We start from the raw sequence: 16,060 nt of genomic DNA, 5'->3' as shown, positions 1-16,060 counted from the left end.
AAGTGGTGTAAACGCTCGTACCGTCGTGAAGGAATAGGGATATCCCTGAATGCATGAGCACACATTAATGCATGAGGTCTCAATATTTTTCCATTTTCAACATTATTAAATATAACTCCATATCATTTTATTAATATCATACCATTTCTCATATCAGTTATCATATTGTTCATGCTTATACCGGGGTTATATTTCATGCTATTTATCGTTCTTCATGTCATTCATATCATGCTATACATGCAATTCACAAGACATAACGTAATATTTTCATGCTTTCAACATAACGTTTCATAAAACTCAATTTAAACTAGCTAAGCCTAATTATGCATAAAAACTTACTCCTAATGATTTAAACTAACGGTCTAATTACACATAAATAATTTATTATTATTATTATTATTATTATTATTATTTTGTTCATACATCATACACGTCTAGAAGAAATTTGCGTCCTCGAAAGTGTCTTAATATTAGAATTACTTCGGTATTTCTCCTTGATCTCTTCCCTCTGTCTTCACATAGTTTCTTCCCTTTCATAGTCTTGTAAAGATCATTTTCCTTGTACATGTTTTTTTCTTTCTTTACGAGCATGACAAATAATCTTTAATGATATTTTTTATGAAGAAAATGTTGTGCCAGTTGGTTGGTTCCATATAAAAAAGTTGCAAGCAATTTATCATCATTTCTTTTTAAGGAAAATTGACTTGAGTTGTTTGCATATATCTGTTTTATAATCTTAACCTTCCCCTTTCCAATTATTATGCATATTTTCTTTTTTACTTCAATTGTTACCGTTTCAAGTTTAAAACCTCAAGTATTTCTTATCCTGAAAGGGTTTTGTGTAGAGTGATACCCGAGTAAAATAGAGTACATGAATAAACCAAGATTTTATGCGAATGAAAGTGACCCAGAGTATAGATGACTAAAAAAACTTACTAACCAAGATTTTATGTTGGGAGACCTCTTAAGAATTTCCGTAGAAAACATGTGAGTGAGGAAAAGACATGTTGGAAGGACTCATGTTGGTCTATGGTGTTTTTCACTTTTAGAAGTAAGGAGAAAACAACTTGACAATATTGTTATGGGAATATTAGGGCCATTAAGTGCCAAATCAAGATTTGAAGCTTGAAACATCCAAAGAACTATAAAATCTCAAAAGATTCCTCCCACTTTTATTAGACTTAAATATACACCATCTTAATTCTATAAAGAAACTTCACTAACTCTCCATAAAATTATTACATGTGAAAGCAATCAAACATGAAAGAAAAGAAAAGAAAAGAAAAAAAAAAAAAAAAAAAGTTTTGTGGATCCAAAATGAGTGAGGGAGATTTTACTTCATTTTGTCCAAGGGTGTATAAATTCTAACTTCTTGGAATGAGTATTTTTTAAGTAAAATCCATCATTAAAAGCTGCCCAAATGTAGTTTGTAGCATCGCATCGTTGAGAAAGCCAATGTGATTTCTCAGGCCAAAATACCTCAAATGAAGCATGTCCATTCAAACTTTTAAAATTGCACCAAAACAAAGTCGTATGCCAAAAATTCATTCCGAAGGTCCAGTTGAATTGGGCTCGCTTTTCCAAAACGCGTTCGTTCAAATCATCGTCGTTTGACTTGCAATGAACATTTAAAACTGAGTTTGTTTGATAATTGTAAATAGTCACTTGCCATTTGCTTTCTTGTAAAAACCAATTTTTCTCTGCAGCTTGTTTGTTGGATCCAAAACATGTGTTAATAATAATGCTTGATTCCAAAGTAAACAATAAGATAAAACCAAAGTTGGTTAAAGGCTTCATTCTTTTTAGATTCTTTTTAGATACTCAAATCTCTTTGGTTGATGCTTAATTATTTGAATTTTGATTCATTATATAGAAAAAAAAAAAAAAAAAAAAAAAAACTTGTGTTGAATAAGATGTTAAAGGGTAGCTGATTTAAGGTTAATATCCACCCAAAAAAAATTAATTGCTAGGTATGTTTTTAGGTTGATATCCATATTTGTTGCATAGTTATAAATATCAATTCTTTTTTATTTGCTATTTTTTGTGGAGATGGAAAAACAAAGTTGTGTTAAACACAGACTAGACGGTTACATTTTCTATATTTTCTCCTTAATTACGAAACTATCCTTCCTACTAAACTCAAAGATGTTAAATCCTAAACTTAAGGGATAATTACTTTAAATATAACAAATCGATCTAACCAAATAAAAACAAGGTCTTAAAAATTAAATTGAACTTAAAACAAGACAATTAAAAATCATTTAAAATTAAATTTAAATGATTAAACAAAAATTGAAAGTAGTTAAAGGTTTTTCTTTATTATTATGACCCAGTCCACAATCTTCGCCCCAGCCCACATGCATACGCAGCCCAGAACCCGACGACCCAACCATTTTCACCCAAGAATCCACAACCAATCAGGAATCGACTCACATCCCACGCCCCGAACCACCTTGACTTGACTTTGACCCGTGCGCCTGCCTGTGACCGACTCATTTACCTAATCCATTTACCCAACTTTGACCTGTGCCTCTCTGATTCTAGTGTTGCTCGACTCGGCTTGGCTCAGCTCGACTCTAACAGTTCCAGAGGACTATTTGGCTTGAGTTGCTTCATTTGAGTTCCGTTTCACTATTTTTACCATTTTGGTGCAAATTATAGCTTTCAAAAGCAATTGAGGTCAGTTTGGCAACCTTTTGATCAATTTAAGATTTTTTTTTTAACCAAAAGGGATTTAAATTAACACCGTTATATGAACTAAACTGTGTATTGTGTTAACGGTAAAACAAAGCATAAGTTAGTGACTTTAGCTTAGGCCAACGAAGTAAGTAGCTAACCCCTACGTATGTCATGTTTTATAATTTCTTGACATGTGCTATGTTATATTTCTACTACGATATATGTTATGCAGTGTTACAAAATATACTATGTTATCCGCTATACATGAACTCCATGTGTCACGCTATGTAAACTACATTGATACGTTAGATCTATGTCGATGAGATATTAAAAAGTCTTATATGTTAAATATGAAAGATATGACAAATAACACGTATGTATATCTCATAGAGACACTATGTCAGAGAAATAATTGAGAAATGACTTGCATTATAACTATATACGATGTTTTGATGTTAGGGGACCTCATGCATTCGGTTTGTCACATGCATTAGGATATTTCTCCGTTATAATTAGTGCGGACGTGTACCTTTACGAAATTTATGCTCGTCATGTTATTACGCGTACCCTTTCCTTCCGTAGCATCCGGCTGCATGAACGTGCACTAGTCGGACAAAGGTACACATCCAACCCTGCCTCATGGTATTTACATTTCTCAACCCTAATAGTGGATCTACTTACCGAGTATTTTTAATTACTTAAACTATGTGCTATTTTTTTTAAGGTAAAAGTAAGATACCTCTATATGGATGAAATTGTTGCAATGAAGACCATGAAACCAAAATTAGGGTAGCTGCATATCTATTTAAAGTATAGCTCTTATGTTAGATCAAGGCGTTTTCATTGTTTTGAAGGTATTCTCATTACATTTTCTGTTTATTTTTACTTGAAATGAATTCTACAAAAGTCTAAGTTCATGGCATCGTTTATAATATGTCTAAAGGGGCTTTCCCGCACATAGTTGTCATATCATGCATGCACTAGCGACCTTGTCATGAATAAGAAAATAGCGTCCTTACATGAAGTCTTCATTATCTTTTATTTTGAGCGCCGATTTTTGGCTCTATACTACAATTTCTAAACTTAAGGTAGGAATTTTAATAATCAAAAAAGTCGATAGAGAAAAAACTATAAGAGAAAATACATTGGATTGGGTAGTGCTTGTTGTTCAATATCATGCTAAACCCTTGACCATATATGGGTTAGACTCATAAAGCGCGACTCGTTTAAGTCTAACCTATAAAACAAGCACTCCCATTTACGTCATTTATCTTCTCATCCACCTAAGACGCGTTAACTTCATACACTTAAATCCATGAACATTAATATTTGATGTCAGAATTAGTCTAATTTTCATAAATATCAATAGACTGTTATAAAAAGTGGTAAGTAACTCAATTCTCACTCAACTTAATATCGCTACGAACGTGAACTTAAGAAGCTGAGATTACTAGACAAACATCATACTCAATTTATTCCAACAATCTTTTGTTGGATTCCCAACAATGAAGGCTTACGTAGAGCTTACATAGAGCTTGTGTGAATCGAGATAGCCAAAATGTGAGAGTCAAACCAAATGAAATCAAAATATTAAATAACCGAATCTCTTTCGAAGTGTCAATTATTTTGAATGAATCAATACTAAACTTTGGTCAATTCCATTGATTTGGAGACCACCGGCCAAATGGTCTATAAACTAACAAAAATAATCGTTAGATGTATCATAAATTTAACAAATAGTCATGGTTCACAAGTTAGGTGTAGGAAAAACAACGAGGTTTTGCTAAGCCCAAATCAAAATGAAGAATTTTGTTTGAATCTTCAATAAACAATTGGTGAAAAATGAAAAGGAATCGATATTCAACTAGTATTCGCCTATATATATTTTCAGGCATTCAATCAAGACTAACACAAACCTTTGTTCCACAAACACTACGAGAGAATCAAGAGAGCAACGTTCCAAGTTTTTGCTGAAAACAAGAAGAAAAAATGGAGGTTTCAACCGAAGAGGTAAAAACGTTCCGTGGTCAAAGTGATGGCTTAGGTGAGGATTCTTCCATTTTACCCATCTCCCAATCCCTCGGCGAACTTTGGGCATTTACCAAATTTAAATTACTCGAACTACAGTTTTCACACCGTATCGAGACATTTATGACATCGCTCGTTAGACGTGTTCCTCGACCGACTAAGAGCAGTGGCGGTGGCGGCCAAACAAACTAAGATATATGAATTGAATTTAGAATAATATCTTAGCTATATGTGTTCGAAGATTAAAGTTGAGAATAACTTAGGGTATATAGTTTTATGTATGGTCTCAAAATGTCTCTCTTAAGCTATATGTATTAAAATATAATATTTGATAATTGTATCTAACATAATAATGTCCCTCTCAGCTCCCTAGTTTATATATATATTATATTTGTGTTATTTTTTTAGTGCTTTTTTGTTTGACCCATTTATTTTATTATTATTTTATTTTGAGAATAGGTTGCTTATGGTTTTAAGGTAAAGTTGATAACGTAAATAATTACATTAAAAACTTAGCCTTAAAATTAAAATTAATCTTAATTGCCTATATTAGTATTTATTTGTTTACCAATTATATTACATTAATACTTCGATTGCTTTAAAATAAAATATTAATACTTTGACTAATTAATTTGTCGATTAAAATATATTTATAAATTAATATTAAACTTTTTTAGTAAATTAAATAATATAAATTTATATTAGTAAACGAGAGGCTATTAGCATCATAGTAATAAATTAATTATATATAATTTCTCGAAGTAAATATAGTTAAGAGTTATAGCTTTTTTTTTTTTTTTTTTAAGGTAAGAAGAAATAAATAGTGCATTACAAAAAACAATGTTAAAATATAGCATTATTTATATAGTCATTTTGTTCACAAGGTCGTACTTTGTTGATAAAGAATATAAGCATCTTACAAGATAATTATTTCAATGTATATATACATATATATACATACATACACACATATATATATAGACCCAAGGTTATATACTGTGAGCTGTTGTTATTTCTCTCTTGCTTGCTTATATAAAGTCTCTTTAAAAAATCTCTCTTTCGAAAATCTCTCTCTCTGCCCTTGTTTTCTAAAACCTTCTCTTAAAACCAAGGCCAGAGGCTCGAGCATACGTCACTTGGTCGTCGGCGACGCAAAAACGAATTGGCTTAGCTCACTTGTCGTGGGAAAGTGAGTGCTGCACAATCGCAAGTCCGCTGCCATCAAGAGTGCGATTGTGACAAGTGGTGTATATATATATATATATAAACTCGTGAATTACGAGAAAAAAAAAAACTAAAGATAAAATAAATATTTAATAAACAATAAATAAAATAAAATAAAGTTCCACATCGGTTAGATGGGGAAAGTGAGGAGTCAGACTCTAATATAAAACGAACCTTAGCTTATCGAGTCACAACAATTATACATTTTCATCCCATTTGGGAGGTTTGGGAAAAGTGAGGAGTCGGTATAAAAGGGAGGTCTCTAGGCTTATTGAGTCACAACAATTACACTGTTTCATTTCATTTGGGGGATTTGAAGCCAGTCGAATAATACATTTTTTTAAAGGCTCTAGCTCAACTTCTAGGATGATCCGCCTTGGATTTGATATGTTGGAACCTTACATTTTTTAATCTTCAAGAGTCGTTTTTTTGACACTTATGGAGGTGTTTAAGATTAGCATGACTCATTTTTAATAAATTTAGTTGAAGTTAAGTTTAGATTGTTTCATGAAAATTAGGTTAGCCATTTAAAGTTAAAGTTTAGATTATGGGAGGAAAATTAATTAGAGTTTAAATTATTTCATGGAAATTAAGTGAGCCAATTTTCCACCTTCAATTCTAAATTATGAGAACTAGAATGGAAGGAGAAGGTTTTAAAGTATCATCATGATAGGGTAGTGATTTTGATTTAGGCCAACAAGTAAATGATTTTGCTATGAAATTGGTTGGATGAACGGTATGAAGTATGAATGGCGTACACAGTAACCCCTAAATGTGTCGTGTTTTGTGATTGTTTGATGTCTATTATATTATGTTTATGTTATCATTATTCTACGCTATGGATCTTGTTGTAAACTCAATCTTGTATGATGCATGAAGCCTCTATATATTATGCCACACACATGATGCTAGCATGTTCACTCAAAGTTTATAAGAAATTGTTAAGCCACGTATATTACTCATAAAAGGTAGGTTCCTAACTCAAGTCAGAGACTATCTTAAGACTTACTTGAAAACATACGCGGCGAAGTAAAATAATGCAATAAGATTTTATGCTTTAAAACAAAACATAATTATATTATATTTACAAATTAAAATAGTACATTGGGCCTAATAAAAAAAATAATTTAAAAGATTAAAATAATTACGGTGTGGCTCTTTGTAGCACCTGCTCCAAATTTGTGTTTCTCCTCGGTTAGTTCCTTTCGGTCACCTCAAAAACATGAGACCATTTTGTTAGATCGATATGGCAACTCTAGAGGGATGAATAGGGTTTCAACCATATAATAATTTAAATGTGATTAAATTTTTGTAATAACAAAAGAACTTAATACATTGCAATAAAACTTAATAATAATTTACAATTTAAATAGGAAAGGGTTAGAAAATATAACACCGTCGTAGTTTTACGGTGGTTCAGTCAAACTCGACCTACTCCACTCCCCAAGCGTCTCTTGGGAATTTGAATAAATCTTTCTTGACTCTTTCTTCGGATCAGAGCCCAACCGCTACACCGCTCTTTTTGCGAGTTCAAGAGAAAACTCAATCCTTTCCACGACTCAGGATCAAACTGGTACAATTGTCTGAAATTTTGTAGAAACACACACAACTCTTTGAAAGGGTAGATTTACAATTTGATCGTTCACCTCACAACTATTTTCTCACAATACAATCGATATCTCTCTCAATAATAAGATAAAGAAGAAAGAAAATTGGAATCTTTGTATAGAGCAACAATGGACACTTTTAAAAAAAAGTTTAGATTGAGGAAACTATGAAAGTTGTGTACGTGTTGGGTGTTTTAAAAAATATCAAGCGATGATGAGTTTAAACAGTGATTAAGTTGTAAAAATAGAAATTGATACCTACTACTAAAATGTGAACTGAAACGTGGACCACGAAAAATAATATTTATTTATTTCGTTTTTAAATTTATCGTAAAAAACTATGGACACATGTTTCATTTATTTAATTATATATATATATATATATATATATATATATTATTTTAAATAAATATTAAAAACATTTTAAATTCATTTTTATTATATATATATATATATATTTAAATGTAATAATATAATAAAAAAATGTTAATGAAAATAAGGTGAGTAACCATTTAAATGTAATTGAAAAGTTTTATAAATCTAATTAAAATAATTATAAATGCAATTGAAATAATTTTATAATTCAAATAAATTCTTTCCATTTAAAAGTAAAGAAAACTACTCTTATAAATGTAATTAAAATAATTTTATAATTTAAATAAGGAAAAGTTTTATAAAGGTAATTAAAATAATTTTATAATTCAAATATTATTTCAATTTAAAAGTAATTGAAAACTCTTTACTCTACTAAAGTTATAAATGTCATACTTCGATTGGTCCATAATATCAATTTTGCCGCCACATCATCACGTCGGGTATTTTATTTTGACTGAAACTTCTTCGTTTTAGCTTTAATTTGAGTGAACAAAAAAAGACGTTAAAATCGTTATTCCCAACCTTACACTGTGACAAAATACTGAGAATTGTTAATAATTGAAGGTAGGTTTGTTATCATCAAATCATCAATTTATTAATTAATTAAAATTACTCAATTTGAGATTAAGGGCCAAAAAGCCAACACATTTGAATTTGTACAAATATTTAGTTCTTGTCATGATCTTAGTCTTGGGTTCTAAGTTCTTAACGTTGTTCTGTTCGAAGGGTCTTAGATCTAAGGTCTAGATTCTTAGTTTTGAGAACTTGGATCTTATCCATGTTCTAATTCTTAATCCTTGTCCTTAGTCTTGTTATTGGTTCTTGTCCTTAGTTCTTGTTCTTATTTTTCGTGTTGTTCCTTAAGACAGTATCCTTAGGATTTATGGTACAAGATATGAACCTGACGATCTGTGTCCCAGACTTTGTGCGATCTAAGCGACACAGTCTAAACCTATATTCAATGGTTCATGTGTTCCAAGTGACGATCTATATCCAACGCTTCATGCATTCCCTGCATACATTTTTAAACCTATACTAAATGCTTCGTACATTACAAGTAATGTAGTCTGAAACCTGCTTACAAGGCTTCCTACGTTCCAAGCTACGCAGCCTGAAAAGATAGGTCCCACCATAATGTTTGTGTTTGCATTTCCAACCTCCAACAGTGGGGCTATTTACTGAGTATTTTTAAATACTCAAGTCATGTGTTACTTCTTTATTAGATAAAGTAAGATCATTTTTCAGATTTTGATGTCGCTACAAAGGCCATAGAACCAGAACTAAGGTAGTTGTATTTTGTTTAATATGTAGCCTTCATGTTAGGTTGACACTCTAACCACTTGAGCTATTCAACTTGACTTTTGATAAAGTGGGCCTCTTAGTAGCGGCGGTTGTCTCCCTAGACTTGCGACGCGTGAACTCGAACAAGAGGTGACCGAACTGCATGCCATCAGCACAGATGAATCAAACACCTTCGCCGAAGCAGAAAGGAACCCGTGCTGGCTGAAGGCAATGCAGGAGAAGATGACATCCATCACTGAGAACCAGACGTAGAGTCTGGAGGACATGCCATTGGGACACCGAGCCATAGGGCTCAAATGGGTCTTCAAACTTGAGTGTAATGAAGAGGGAGAAGTTGTGAAACACAAGGCCCGTCTGATGGCGAAGAACTACGTCCAGAAGCAAGGAGTGGATTTTGAGGAGGTATTCGCGCTAGTGGCAAGGCTGGAATTTGTCTGCCTATTGCTGGCAATCGGGGTACATCATTCCTGGGAGGTCCACCACATGTTCCTGAAATCCGCGTTCCTGAACGGAGAGCTAAAGGAGACTGTCTATGTCCAACAACCACCAGGCTTCTTGGACAACAACAACCCTGACAAGGTATTGCGCCTGCACAAGGCACTCTATGGGCTTCGGCAAGCACCACGAGCCTAGAACGCGAAGCTTGATAGTACCCTACTGTCGCTGAAGTTCAAGCGCTGTGCCTCTGAGTATGGCATGTACACGCACGACCATGACGAGCAGCGATTGATCGTGGGAGTGTACGTCGACGACCTCATAATCACTGGAGGCGACATGGAAGTCCTTGGAAGATTCAAGAGGGAGATGTCAAAGAACTTCAAGATGAGCGATCACGACGTGCTCAGCTACTACCTCGGCATCAAAGTGCAACAGAGTACTGCCGACATCACCATCTGCCAAAGTGCGTACGAGAAGAAGCTGTTGGACACAACTGGGCTTGCGGACAGTAACCCTACAATGACACCAATGGAGGCCCAGTTCCAACTAAGGAAGGCCGGCACTACGACGGCAGTCGACACCATCAATTACTGCAGCATTGTCGGCAGCCTGCGCTATCTGGTAAACACACGCCCTGACCTTGCTTATTTCGTTAGATACGTGAGTAGATTCGTGGAAGCACCTAGAGAGGAGCATCTTGTGGCTGTCAAGCGCATCCTACGCTATGTGGCTGGAACCAGAGGCTGGGGTGTGAGATACTACGTAGGGAGAGGAAAGGAGAAGCTTGAGTTGATCGGCTACAGTGATAATGACATGGCTGATGACGTTGATGATCATAAGAGTACCAGCAGGATGATTTACTTCCTCTAAATGGCGCGATCTGCTGGCAATCAACAAAACAAAAGGTAGTTGCTTTGTCTTCCTGCAAAGCAGAATACATCGCCGCTTCGACGGCGGCAACATAGGGGGTCTGGCTTGTGCGACTGATGGAAGAACTCGTTGGAAGAGAAGGCGATCCACCAATGCTATACGTGGACAACAAAGCTACGATCTTCCTAATAAAAAATCCAGTTTTGCACAACTGGAGCAAGCACATAAATATCAGATTCCACTACATCCGAGAATGTACAGATCGAGAGCTCATCAAGATTGATTTCATCCGAATAGAGGAACAGCTTGAAAACATTTTCACCAAGTCCTTGGCGTGGGTAAAATTTTAAGAACTACGCTCAATAATCGGAGTTCAAATAATAAGGTAGATATACCACAGCTTTAGATTGTTAGATACAAGCTATCGTTTTTCCTTATTTAGGTTATTCAAAATTAGTTTGTTGTCTTTTAGGTTTTTGGATATCTGAATTAACGCTCCCCGTATAATGGAAGAGCGTAACTTATTTAGGTAGGAGTGGGGCGTAGCAATTAGCCAGTCTAACCTAGCCATTTAGATAATCATTCCTAATCCATTCTTCTAGTTCTACTATTCTTCGCAAATTCCAATCGAATGGTAACAGTTAAGCTGTCGCACCTCTTGCTTGCTTGACTGATTAAGGTTCAGCTTTTAGTTGATACGATACCTCTCTAAGACAAGACCGGATTTTTCACATGCAGTTGGTGTAGTGAGAGACCCTTCCCCCAAGACTGGAATCAGGAAGAGCGGATCTTGTAACTTCTGAACTTTTCTTTTGATACCAACAGGCAATACAGCACTTTAACTGCATTCGTGGTGACAGCAATCTCGCACGGACCACCACGCTCATGTGTCCCCAGGGGTTTTCCCTCTACAGCATCGCAACTTCGTACATGGAACTCTCCTGTAAACACTCAAAAAACTAGAAAAAAGCTATCCTCCCCCGTATTTTTAGATGTTTGGAATCCATATTATGCAAGGAGACATTGCTTTTGCTAATTCGAATTGAAGGGTGCTTATCGCGGATGACCGGCCAGCTGATCTTAGCAAATCAAACCAGCTCATGAACCTATTGGTCTCTAGCCATTTGGGCCAACTTTGGCGCAAGATTTGTGCCCCTACTGATAATTGTAGAATAAAATGGTTATTTAAATATGTCAACTGAATGAAAATAACAATCCATCGGGTCTTCAGCGCATACTTTCTCTCTGTTAATCTTCCGTTATTTTCTTTCTTCCAACAAATTTCCTTCGGTCGTTTTTATTCCATCGACGATTTCCTCGTGATTGTCGGAAGTCAACAAAACCTAGTTCGGCCGAAGAGATATGTCATTTGAAGAGGTCAGTAGTCGTTGTTAAATCTTCTTTTTATTTTATTAAGTAATATTAATTTGGTTACCAATATTTAGTTTTGAGTTAGAGATTAAAGGAAAAGAATTTTGTATGACTTTTATGAAATCACAACCAATTATATTTTAGATCTCCTGAATTGTTGCAATGATTTAGGTTGTCAATAATTTTATATGAATTATAGAAAAAGAATATAACCAAATGAATCGACAAAGGAAATAATACCAAATACAGATGAAAATTCATAATACTGTTAACTGAAAAGAAAGAAAGAAAGAAAAAAAAAAGGAAGATTTGGGAGTAAGAATAGATTAACAAAATTGGCCAATAGTATCTCCTTATAGTGAAAATAATTACGGAGGGAGAGGGAAGATTGAGGAAAGATTTGTTGAACAAAATTTAAAAAATAAAACAGGAAATATCAGAGCAAGGAACTCCATTCAATTTCGTCTAACAGGAAATATCAGAATTTAACAATGGCCAATGTAAATTAGAGAAATAATTTTATAGAGTTCAAACTTGAAACTGATATCATGGGCTCACATAGGTTGACTTGGATTTCAATGGACTTTCATTAAGGATAACGACGGAACAACGACTTAAGCTAGCCAGGTAAGTGACCTTACTATCGACATGGTTATATTTGATGTTGACACGTGCCCTGTGGTTCTGCACGTGTCATATATATTAATATATGTGAATTGTCTGTGGATCGATATGCTTCCTATATGTGATATATATGTAATAATATGTGAATTGTATGATAATAATTACGGTACGATGTGTTCAAGGATATGTTTGAGATAGGATACAAGAAGAATGCACAAAACAAAATGTAACGATAGGAGTAAAATACGTTCATGAAACGTTAAGGTTGTTGAAGCTAATAATAGAAAAAGCAGTAATTTGAATTTAGTTACTACGGAGAAGGAGGAGGTGAAAGCAATTTCATCCACAAAAATTCCAACCAACTCCGGGAAGCAATGAAATCCCGTCCTATAAAATGACCTCCCTTTACATTATTCAAATTACTTCTCCTCTCAATCTCACTTCAATTTTTTGTTGTCACCAACAACTGGTATCAGGGCGATCTTGCAGCAGCAAGTATGGCAGCAGAAAAACAAGTTGAGAGCTACGTTCAGCCCGCCATCCCGAGGTTCGATGGTCACTATAATCATTGGGCGATGTTGATGGAAAATTTTCTCAGATCAAAGGAGTTTTTTGATATGGTGGAGACGGGTTATGAAGAGCCAAATGAAGGCGAGGTACTCTCAGCTGGTCAACAGCAACTGTTGGCAGCATCGAAGTTGAAGAACCTGAAGGTCAAGAACTATTTATTTCAGTCCATTGATAGGACTATCTTGGAAACAATGCTGCAGAAGAAGACATCTAAGGAAATTTGGGATTCTATGAGGAGGAAGTATCAAGGCTCAACGAGAGTAAAGCGTGCTCAACTTCAAGCAGTTAGAAGAGAATTTGAAATTCTCCAAATGCAAAAGGGAGAAACGGTGAATGATTATATTGGCAAGATTATGAGTCTTGCAAGTAAAATGAGAATGCATGGTGATTCAATCACGGATGTTGCAGTCGTAGAAAAGATTTTGCGATCACTAACTCCAAAGTTCGATTACATTGTATGTTCTATTGAAGAAGCAAACAGTGTCGAAGAGATGCAAATAGATGAACTCCAAAGCTCCCTGTTAGTACATGAGTAGAGGCTCAATTGTACAAGTGCAATAAAGGAGATGACAGCCTTAAAGATATCCATACCAAGTGAAACTTCAAGCTCTAGAGGTAGAGGGCAAAGAAGAGGCAGAGGTCGTGGGAGAGGCAGTCGAGAAAGAAGTGAAGATGTTGGCAGGTCAACAAATCTAGTCAGAAACGATTATGACAATAAAGGCAAGAGACACTTTGACAAGTCTAAGGTGGAATGCTACAAATGTGGACGCCTTGGACATTACAAAAATGAATGCTATACCAGGCTCCAAAAGGAGAAAAGAGATCAAGAAGAAGAAACATTGTTAATGTCATTCCATGCTATGAAGGTTGCAGATCAAGGTGTATGGGTCGTAGACTCTAGATGCAGCAACCATATAACAGGTTGTAAGGAAATCTTCTCAACTCTGGATGAAAATTTTCATACTACGGTTTCTCTTGGCAACAATTCAACTATCCAAGTGATGGGGAAAGGAACCGTAGATATCAAGACTAGAAATGGCTTTGTAGAGTCTATTTCTAATATATTTTAGATTCTTGGTCTGAAGGCCAACTTACTTAGTATCGGTCAGTTACAAGAAAAGGGGTATGTGATCACATTCCAAAATGATGAATGTGAGATTTATGACTCCAAAAGAGGATCGATTGCTAAGATGAAGATGACCACCGACTGTCTATATCCGTTGACGTTAAATATCGTCGCCAAAAGTTTGATGGTGAAGAAAGAAGATACCACCTGACTTTGGCATTTTAGGTATGGTCATCTACACTTCAAAGGATTAAAGACGTTGTCTTCAAAGAAGATGGTAACTGGGTTGTCAGATATTACTCCTCCAACAGAAATTTGCGAGAGCTGTGTAATAGCAAAACATGAAAGAAATTCTTTTCCATCCGGAAAATCAAGAAGAGCTCAAGCAATTTTGGAGTTGATTCATTCAGACATATGTGGTCCCATCTCTCCAGCATCAAATGGTAACAAGAAATATTTCATTACCCTCATCGATGATTTTAGTCGAAAAACATGGACTTATTTCTTGTACGCCAAATCAGAAGCCTTTGATTGCTTTAAAAAAATTTGTGCTACTATGAAGACGGAAGCTGGAAGAAGAGTCAAGGCTTTAAGAACTGACAGAGGTGGAGAGTTCTGCTCGAACGAGTTTATTAAATTTTGTGAAGAGAAGTGCATAAGGAGGCAGTTAACAACAACATATACACCACAACAAAATGGTGTGGCTGAAAGGAAAAACAGGACCATTCTCAACATGGTTCGAAGTTTACTAAATAAAGGAGAAGTCCCGAAGGAATTCTAGCCAGAAGCTATCGTGTGGTCCGTTCAGATTCTCAACCGGAGCCCTACTTTTTCTGTTAGAGATATGACTCCACAAGAAGCATGGAGTGAAAGAAAACCTGCAGTAGACCACTTTAGAATCTTTGGGTGCATAGCATATGCACACGTCCCTGATGAGAAAAGGAAGAAACTTGAGGACAAGAGTTTGAAGTGTGTGTTCCTTGGAGTAAGCGAGACCTCTAAGGCGTACAAGCTCTATGATCCTTTGACAATGAAGATGGTGGTAACGTGATGTAGTCTTTGATGAAAACAAGACTTGGACATGGGAAGAAAAGATCACCGTGAATCAGCAGATTCCTGTAGATCTTGAAGAATAACAAACTGAAGCCCCTATTCAGCCTCACTATGAGCATGGAGAGAGCTCATCACAAGCTCAACAAGAAGAACCAGTAGAAGAAGATCATGATCATAATCAAAGAAATCCAAGAACAAGAAAGAGACCAAATTGGATGATTGATTATGAGATGGACTATGAATCAAGTGATAGTGGTTATTTTGCATTCTTTATCGATAGTTATCCAATTGTCTATGAAGAAGTGATAAAGGAGAAGAAATGGAAGGAAGCTATGGACAATGAAATCAAATCCATAGAGAAGAACAAGACTTGGGAGCTCACTGATCTTCCTAGAGACAGAAAACAATCGGAGTAAAATGGGTTTTCAAAACCAAGTTGAATGAAAACGGTGAGGTGGATAAGTACAAGGTGCGACTCGTTGCAAAAGGATACAAGCAGAAGTATGGAATTGATTATAAGGAGGTATTTGCACCAGTGGCACGTCAAGATACTATTAGGCTCATAATTTCTATTGCAGCACAGAAATCTTGGCCTATTTATCAACTTGATGTGAAATCGGCCTTCTTACATGGAGAGCTTCAAGAAGATGTATATGTGAAGCAACCAGAAGGTTTTGTTCAAAAAGGCAAAGAGGAAAAAGTATACAAGTTTAAGAAAGCTTTATACGGTTTGAAGCAAGCTCCGAGGACATGGTATAGTCGCATTGATTCTCATTTTGAAAAGATAGGATTCACTAAATGCCCGTATGAACGTACGTTGTATTTGAAAACTGAAAAGGGAGGTAACATTATC

This window comes from Cucurbita pepo, chromosome 6 (genome assembly GCF_057944985.1).
Source record: "Cucurbita pepo subsp. pepo isolate OVF chromosome 6, ASM5794498v1, whole genome shotgun sequence".
NCBI classification, from domain to species: domain Eukaryota; kingdom Viridiplantae; phylum Streptophyta; class Magnoliopsida; order Cucurbitales; family Cucurbitaceae; genus Cucurbita; species Cucurbita pepo.
This window is presented reverse-complemented; position numbering follows the sequence as displayed.